Below are 8194 nucleotides of genomic sequence, written 5' to 3' on the forward strand. Positions count from 1 at the left end.
TTCTTTTTTCCTATGTTTTTCTAGGAAAATAGAGTAAAATACAGAAGGCATTTTAGGATCAGTGTCTCCCACCAGTCATCTTCCTAAAGACACACAACTGTGTCACGCTGATATTAATTTTCAAAACCAATACACAGCATAGTCCTGACTCCAAATCCATGAACATGTTCTTTTCTATTATGTATCACTTCTTACGAACCCAATTACCTTCTGACCAATATCAGTATCTAATCTCATAATTTTAAATACACAAGGAAGACATATTCTTCTTTACTATGAAGATAAGTAAATTAGTATGAAGTGGTTAAAAAAGAGAAATTGGACTGAATTCCTCTTTCTTTGTTGAGTCTTTGTGTGGTTTCTGTATCAGGGTGACTATGAACTCATAGAATGAGTTTAGCTATGTTTCTTCTGTTTCTACTTTATGAATAATTTGAGGAGTATTTCACTAACTCTTTTTTGAATATCTAGTAGAATTCTGCACTACAACTTTCTGCCCTTGGGCTTTTTTGGAGTGGAGGACTTTTGATGACTGTGTCTATTTTCTTAGTTGTTATAGGCCTGTTAGTTACTTTACCAGATCTTCATTTAACTTTGATAATTGATAGCTGTCTATAAGTCACCCATTTCATTTGGATTTTGCTAATTTTTGCAGTACAGGCTTCTGCAGTAAGACCTAGTGATTCTTTCAATTTCCTCAGTGTCCATTGTTATGTCTCCTGTTTCATTTCTGATTTTGCTATTCTGGGTATTGTCTCTCTACCTTTCAGTTAATTTGGCTAAGCATAAGTCTACCTTGTTGATTGTCTCAAAGAACAGAATCTTGGTTTCACGGATTCTTTGTACTGTTCTCTCTGTATCAAACTGACTGAATTCAGCATTTATTCCCTGACGGCAAATCCTACCTATCTCTCCATGAGATGAGGCTTTGTCTCACATTAAGAACTGCAGAATGCAATACATCAAAACCTTGTTGATCTCCATGGTGGTGATGCACACCACAGCCTCACGGTGAACATCTACACTGGCAGGTTTCAGGGTATGTTGAAGTAGTCCACCATGTCAGTGTAACCTGCAAAGTGCCATGAGACAATACTAATAGAAATCTGCAGGATTCCTCCACATTAGATTTCACTATGGTCTTCAATGTCATTTTGTAAAGAAATACTATGGGTTCACAGATACACACACACACACAAACATGAAGACCAGAGGACTTTAAGGGAGGATTGTTCTCTCTACTATGTGCATTCCAAGGAAAAAATTCTGGTTTCTAGGCTTGACAGCAATGATGAATACCTGCTCAACCATGTCATTAACTCATCAACTAATCATCTAAACCAAGCCATTTCATAAGCTCTATATTTGTATTTATGTTTCCTTACTCTCTCTGTCTCTCTGTTTCTCTGTCTGTCTCTCTCTTTCTGTCTCTCTGTCTCTGTCTCTGTCTCTGTCTCTGTCTCTCTCTCTCTCTCTCTCTCTCTCTCTCTCTCGTGTGTGTGTCTGTGTGTGTGTCTGTGTTTGTGTGTGTGTCTCCCGAGAGGCTCTGCCAGTGCAAATACAAATACAGAGGTGGATGCTCTCAGTCAGCCATTAGATTAAACACAATGCCCCAGTGGAGGAGCTAGAAAAACGACCCAAGGAGCTGACATTGTTTGCAGCCCCATAGAAGGAACAGCAATATGAATTAGCCAGTACCCCCAGAGCTCCCAGAAACTACACCACCAACTAGAGTACAGTGGAACTCATGGCTCCAGCTGCATATGTAGTAGATGATGGCTTTGTTGTTCATCAATGGGAGGAAAGGCCTTGACCCTGTGTAGGGGAATGCCCAGGCTAGGAAGCCAGAGTGGAATGGTTGGTGAGCAGGGGGACAGGGGAGGAGATAGGGCATTTTCAGAGGGGAAACCAGGAAAGGGGATAACACTTGAAATGTAAATAAAAACATATCTGACTTAAAAAGAAACAATAGAAACATTTCATGCTATCAAGAGGGGTCCTTTTCCCAATCAAGCTTCTAGGAAGCTAATCTCAATTCTAAATTTTACAAAAGTGCCCAATCTACATTGTCATCCTATATGAGAGGTGAAGATCTGCTCTAAAATTGAAAATAAAAGATACTGAGGCAATATCCTGAACACAGAACTAGCAGTGGTAATATCAGAGCCCTGCATACATGCCTGGCAGCCTAGGACAATGAGTATGTGCAGGTCAGGCACTGTACCTAGACATCTCCTGAGATTTCTCCACTCAACTGGACTTGATCCTGTCCATCTAATGCAGGACATGCACTGAAAGGACAAAAGCCAACTGCAGGAGGTGTGGGGATGCCTCACAGGTTAGATATCTGCTACTCTCTAGAAGACCCACATGGCGCCTAACAATCATCTCCAGGAATGGTTGTGATTCCTTCTGTCCTCTGAGGGAAATGTCTCTCGGGAGGAGCCACATACAGTATTACATTCATAGGAAAAACACCCATTCACATAAATGTTAAACATAAGTCTAATCAGCAACAGCAAAAACATAGCAAGTTTATGGTCAAGGACAACAGCATCTATCAAAAGCTATTTCCCAGTAGGACTTGGAAGGTCATTATATCTGCTGTGTGGTTGTCACTGATGCTGTATTGCAAGCAAAACTGAGGCATATGGCTCTGGCCTTCCTCATTTATTTTATATTCCTTTGTGAATATTTTTATTTCCTCGGCAGCTTTCGAGTAATGACAGTATATTACTCAGTATCTGGTCCACAGGATCATGAATGGATGTGTGTTACAGAGTACTATATGTTAGAAGTAAGAGAATTCATGACACCATGGATGCAGTATCGCAGTGATTACATCATCAAGTGTGTGTCCATGGGGTAAGTGACATTATCCACACACAAAAGATCATCATCGCCTTGTATACCCCCTAGGTGGCTATGGCTTTACTATGTATCCCTGGCTGCCTGGAACTTACAGAGATCTGTCTCTGGCTGTGAATTCTAGGTCTGCAGCAGGGGACAGAACACCTGAATAAGGAAGATGGTCTCAAGAGTCACTACATGCAAATCAATTTTTATTCATAAGAAATAGAATCTAGAAAAAAAGGTTTTAAAAGTTCAATTAATATAGAGTTAAAGGCAAAAACAAACAATGAAATACAAGAACAAGAACATGTAACTTCTAAATAACATATCAACACTCAAAGAACAAAAACCAAACAGAAAATTATTGTTCAGCTTTTTCTGCACTTTTAGCCGCACAGCCCTACAGCCTGCTGCTCCTCTTGGACACTTGGTGGCAGTGCAGCCAACTCAGTTCTCTGCCAAGAGTCATTGTCTGAACAGAAAAGGGAACAATGCCCTGAATCAGCCATGGCTTCCTAGTAAAGGCCTATTCACCCTAAGAAAATGAATTATATGGAAGAAGATTCATCCGAGGAAGATTGTGGGTCCTGGAGATGGTGCTCAGCAGGGGCCTCCTGGCCTGGCAACTCATTCTGCAGGATGCTGTCTTCTTCCGCTGTGGCCAATCCCAGCTCTCTTGCAGTTTCTGAGACCTGGGAGAGGAAGGCAGTTACTAAGACACAGGAGTGGAGGAGACAGGCATGGCAGCTGTGAGGCTACTGCCTCCTACCACCTCAACTGTACTTGACAGTCAACATTAATATTTTAACTGAAGTTATTGATGTTAAATCTAAAGACAGGGCAAAATATTCAACAACAGTCACAAAAACATGGACTGACAAAGATCAACTCAGGCTTCTATCAGTTCCAACCAAAAACATGGCAAAGGAAGAGAGCTCAGTGGATTACAGGAAGAAAGGAGAAGGGCACAGGACACCAGATCAATGATAATGAGAAGCACTCATTTGACATTTGTACTTGGCTCTAATCCCTCCAAGGTGCAGACACATGGGATGTCATAAGACCTCTGCCTGTCTCCTGTCTAAGGACCCAGATCTCACTCAAACCTCTGCATAGCATTCCACCTATCATGAGGACATGCAAGAATGTGACATGTTATTCACCTGTCACCCTGTAGTGGGCTGCAGATTAAAGCAGAGTTGAAAGGTGCATTTGCCAGTGGTAACAGTGTCTCAAAAGAAGCTAATTCAGTGTCTCACAAGAGGCTAACTTCCAAGAATACTTGTGTGAAGACAGAGCAGTGAACAGCTACATTCCATGAGGAAGGTGGCTGCTTGGGAGTGTAGATTAGAAAGGTGGTGGGGGGAAGCAAAGATAGATCTAATGTGCCAATGGTATCAGACAGTCATAGCCTGACCGAATTGTTTGTCTCTACCTGATATTCTGGAGTCTCAAGATTGCTGTTCTCCTGTTCGTCTTTACCACTCAGGTTCAATTCCACCAAACGTTGGTGAATGATGGCCCAATCAGCCTGTACTTCCTTGCTCTCCTGCTGCAATGTCATAGACTTCTTCTTTATAAGATTCTCCTCCATCAGGAGCCGGCTGTGCAGGTTACTGTAAGGACACTCTGCATGGTAAGATCCTGCAGCCTCCTCCTCCCATTTCTACTTATAGGTCCCATTAACCTGACCAGTACACTGGTTCCCATGAAGACCTAATACAATCCACCTCAATACATCCATGACAGCTGTACAAACAGCAACCAGCCATTTCAGGGAAGAAGAAATTTTGGCTGCAGTCCAAACACCAAAAAGGGTCCATGTTTCTCCAAAAGAAAGAGGGATCTCCATCTACCCATGACAGCCCATGCATTGGGGCAACACCAATTAGTAGGGTGCAAGTACAATCAGGGTAAGTTGGTGGAACAAAAGGGAGGGTGTTCTATCCTTGTGTTACAATACACTCAGGTCTGTAAAACCCGCCTGAGCCCCAGAGGCCCAATACTGCATAATAACCCTCGTATGGTCTGAATCACTTTCCTATCTGGAGGCTCCTGAGGATGCCTGGACAACACTGGGAGGGGTGTCTTAGAGACTTAGGAAAACTGAGTCCAAAAGATCCAAGGCACACTGATGGCTAAAAAGCAGAAAGGATAGAACCAGACCTGCAGACTCTCCAGACCAGAAACAAAGGAAGGTAGAAATGGCCATTTCACAAGTGTTGGCCTCCCTGACAAGAACTTACCGATAGAAATGTGTCTCCTTCTTGAGCTCCTGCTTGTTCTCTTGGGCCTCCATGTTCTCCATCTCTAAGTTGTGTAGAAATGTCATGATCTCCTTCTCCTTTAACTTCAATTTTTCATAAAGGGGATTTTGCCTGTGGTAGGGCCTTGCCCCAGGAAGATAGGACTCCATGAACTTAGGCTTTTAGTAACACATGAACTCAGGCTGGGTCCTGGACTACTGCAACCATGGAAACCACACTCTGCATTCTAAATGCTGAGATTTTCTTAACCTTGGAAAACTGGCTATCCTGGCCCCAGAACACCAGAAGCTAGGCATCCAGATGGAGGGTGCCCTGGCTCCCTGTGTTACTCAGTAGGGCTGAAAGGCAGACTAAACAGTGATGTTCTCAGGAGGCTAGGCTACAGGTCATTGCCCACCAGACACCTGTGATGTTAATTCTCCTGTTTTCATAAAAGGGATTCTGAATCCTGGATAACTAATACTGTAGAGACAGATATTACACATGATTCTGGAGATGAGGCCAGACATCCCCACAGATTTATAATCTGCTCAAGGGATACAAATGTATGTACAGTTGTGACCACATAGTCAAAATGCAATGCTATTTAAAGTGGGGACAACCAGACCTCAGGACCCACATCACCTGCAAACTGTTAGGCAGGTAAATCCTTAGGAGAAAAACACAGACTGCTAGATTCCAAATTGTGGAGAGAAATAAAAACATACAAAACATATTCACAGATCTGGACATGTGCATGCACACAGGCTCATAGACTTAGACCTATACACAAGATGGAGAAACAAAGAGTGAGAGAATGAGATAGAGACACAGAAACATAGAGAACACAATGAGAGGTAGAAGAAATGTATACAACATTCCTGTCTCAGGGTATAAGGCACACAGACAAAGAGGAACAGGCATGAAACTCAGCCATTCTAATCAAGCAGTTGAGAAGAACCATGTGGGACCAGGCCCCTCCAGCTGCTACCTGGAGGTTCCAGCACTCAGTCACCTGCCAGACAAGTAAAATCACAACTACAAACTCCCATCACCTAGAAACCTCCTGTCAAAGGCTTTCCAAATGAACTCTAGGAACTCATCACTGCCTCTATCCCTGAGTTCTTCACTCAGACTCCAAGTTCCTCTTTTCAAGTGGAGGGAGCAGAAGAGTCTATTTCCCTTCTCACTCCTGACAAAAGTTCAGGTGCTGCCTCTCCTCTAAGAAGTATTTATGGGCATGAAGTGGGGCCCAGGTATGTTCTCGTGGTATAGCTTCCTAGAACCCACCCCTTTAAAAGCATAAGATGAGGGAGGCATTGCAGACCCCAGACTGACACCACAGGTTTTGGAGCAATGTATACCTCTTGTTCATGGATCCCTCAGTCACGTAGATCAGGCGATCTCTCAGCTCATTTGTCTCCTCGGTAGTGAGCTGGATCTCTTTGATCAGCTTTTTCTCTTCCTTCTCAAACTGCTTCTTGCTTATGACAGGTACAGGGGATGATGTCTGTCTGAGAGCCACTGTAGGTAGATGAATACAAGATTATTTGATGTGAGAATGCAAAGAGTGTAGACTGACCACAGAGAAGGAAAAATGCCTGTAACCTAGTGACACCACCAAGAGATTGGTCCCAGCATGAAATTTCTTCTCAGTGGATATCAATTCTAACATCACTCTAGAGATATCAGGAGATGTAAGCAGACATATGTTTCCTCTGTCTCCCTAAACATAGATATGATAACCAGAGAGATGTCTTCTCCAGGATGATTATCAAGAGCACAAAGTACAACTTGGCTTCAGAACCTTGAGTTGAGACTTTACAAGTCAGATGATAGATTCACCATTCAAAAGTATTTGAGATTTTGGAGATGCTCAGATATCCTACCTGTTACTCTAAGCCAAGGAATTGGCTTAAAAAGTCATGCAGGGGGAGAACATGGTCAACACAATGATCAATCCCCCCCACCCCCGAAACACCAAACACCCCAGAAGTAGCAATAGAATCCCCCTCTGTCTGGGTGTATCAACTGATAGTTCTTTGTTTACAGCATAGAAATGCCTGCCAACCACAATTGGTGATAAAGAAAGGTAAGGTAGGAACTGTCACAAACAGGAGGTCAGAGTAGTTCTGAGAACATGAGGTCATGGTCTGGAACACCATTCTCTCCCTGTCACTAATGTCAGATAACTACAGGAGCTAAAAGGAGCCATGGACTGAAGTGCAGGATTTCCCTCCCCCAAACTGGCATTGCTTAGACCCGCTGTCACTCCTGATGGTCTCATTCTGTCCCCATGTAACACCCACAATACCCAGTGCAAGTAAAGACTTGAAGTTCATAGCATAACAGCTTTGACCTTGCCAACACCTGCCTTAGGGGATGGAAAAGTATTGTTCTGAAATCCTTGATGTTCAAGAATTGTGATAACCATGGAAATGTTTTCACTAACCAGAGTCTCCAGTTCCCCATTACTACAAAGGCCATCTCAGGCCACCCCTACCAGGAAGCTCAACATCCACTTCCCAGGACTTACTCCACATTCGCCAAGTCCCCCTCCTTCATCCTTCATTACTCTCAGATGGAAGGTCAGCATCCTTCCTCCCCTCTCTGGTCTCTCTCCCATCCACATTGGTTCTCTGAAAAAGTCTGCAGAGTCGGGCAAACAAGGCCATCACTGCAATGTCCATCCTCTGACTGAGAAATCTCAGTGAGTTTGTTGTCACTACAACACTGGTGACAGAGGTTGCTAAGAACTCTGCAGGAGACAATAGAATGTCCAGGAAGGGACTGCTGATGTCATGGACTACATACAGCCTTTGGTTCCCTGATAATGTTCTCCCTGTACTGATAGGAAGCTGAGCAGCCCTTTCCTGGGGCATAGCCATTGAGCATATCCTCCTTCCAAAGCCAGGGTTTGCTCTAGGCTTGATTGGCAACACCTAAGTAATTCCTATGTATCTAACTGAGTGTTTCCTTTCCAAACCCCTCTCAGAAATGTCTCATCCTACCTTAAATTTTCCTCAATCAGCAATATGAACCATTAAAAAACTACTGAGAAAACATACCAGTACGAATATGCAGCCAAAATCTAC

The 8194-nt window shown here is 43.2% G+C and overlaps 1 pseudogene across 1 annotated transcript; it reads right to left on the minus strand.

Annotated features, from left to right (window-relative positions):
- Nucleotides 1-3047: 3047 nt before the first annotated feature.
- Nucleotides 3048-7819, minus strand: 4930572O03Rik (RIKEN cDNA 4930572O03 gene; annotated as a pseudogene). The gene is made up of 5 exons (NR_073011.1): nucleotides 7636-7819; nucleotides 6464-6623; nucleotides 5100-5243; nucleotides 4289-4469; nucleotides 3048-3545 (listed from the first exon to the last, which is right to left on the minus strand). The product of NR_073011.1 is annotated as an RIKEN cDNA 4930572O03 gene (transcript).
- Between the last annotated feature and the right edge of the window lie 375 nt (nucleotides 7820-8194).

The sequence above is a fragment of the Mus musculus genome, chromosome 5 (assembly GCF_000001635.26).
Source record: "Mus musculus strain C57BL/6J chromosome 5, GRCm38.p6 C57BL/6J".
NCBI lineage: Eukaryota > Metazoa > Chordata > Mammalia > Rodentia > Muridae > Mus > Mus musculus.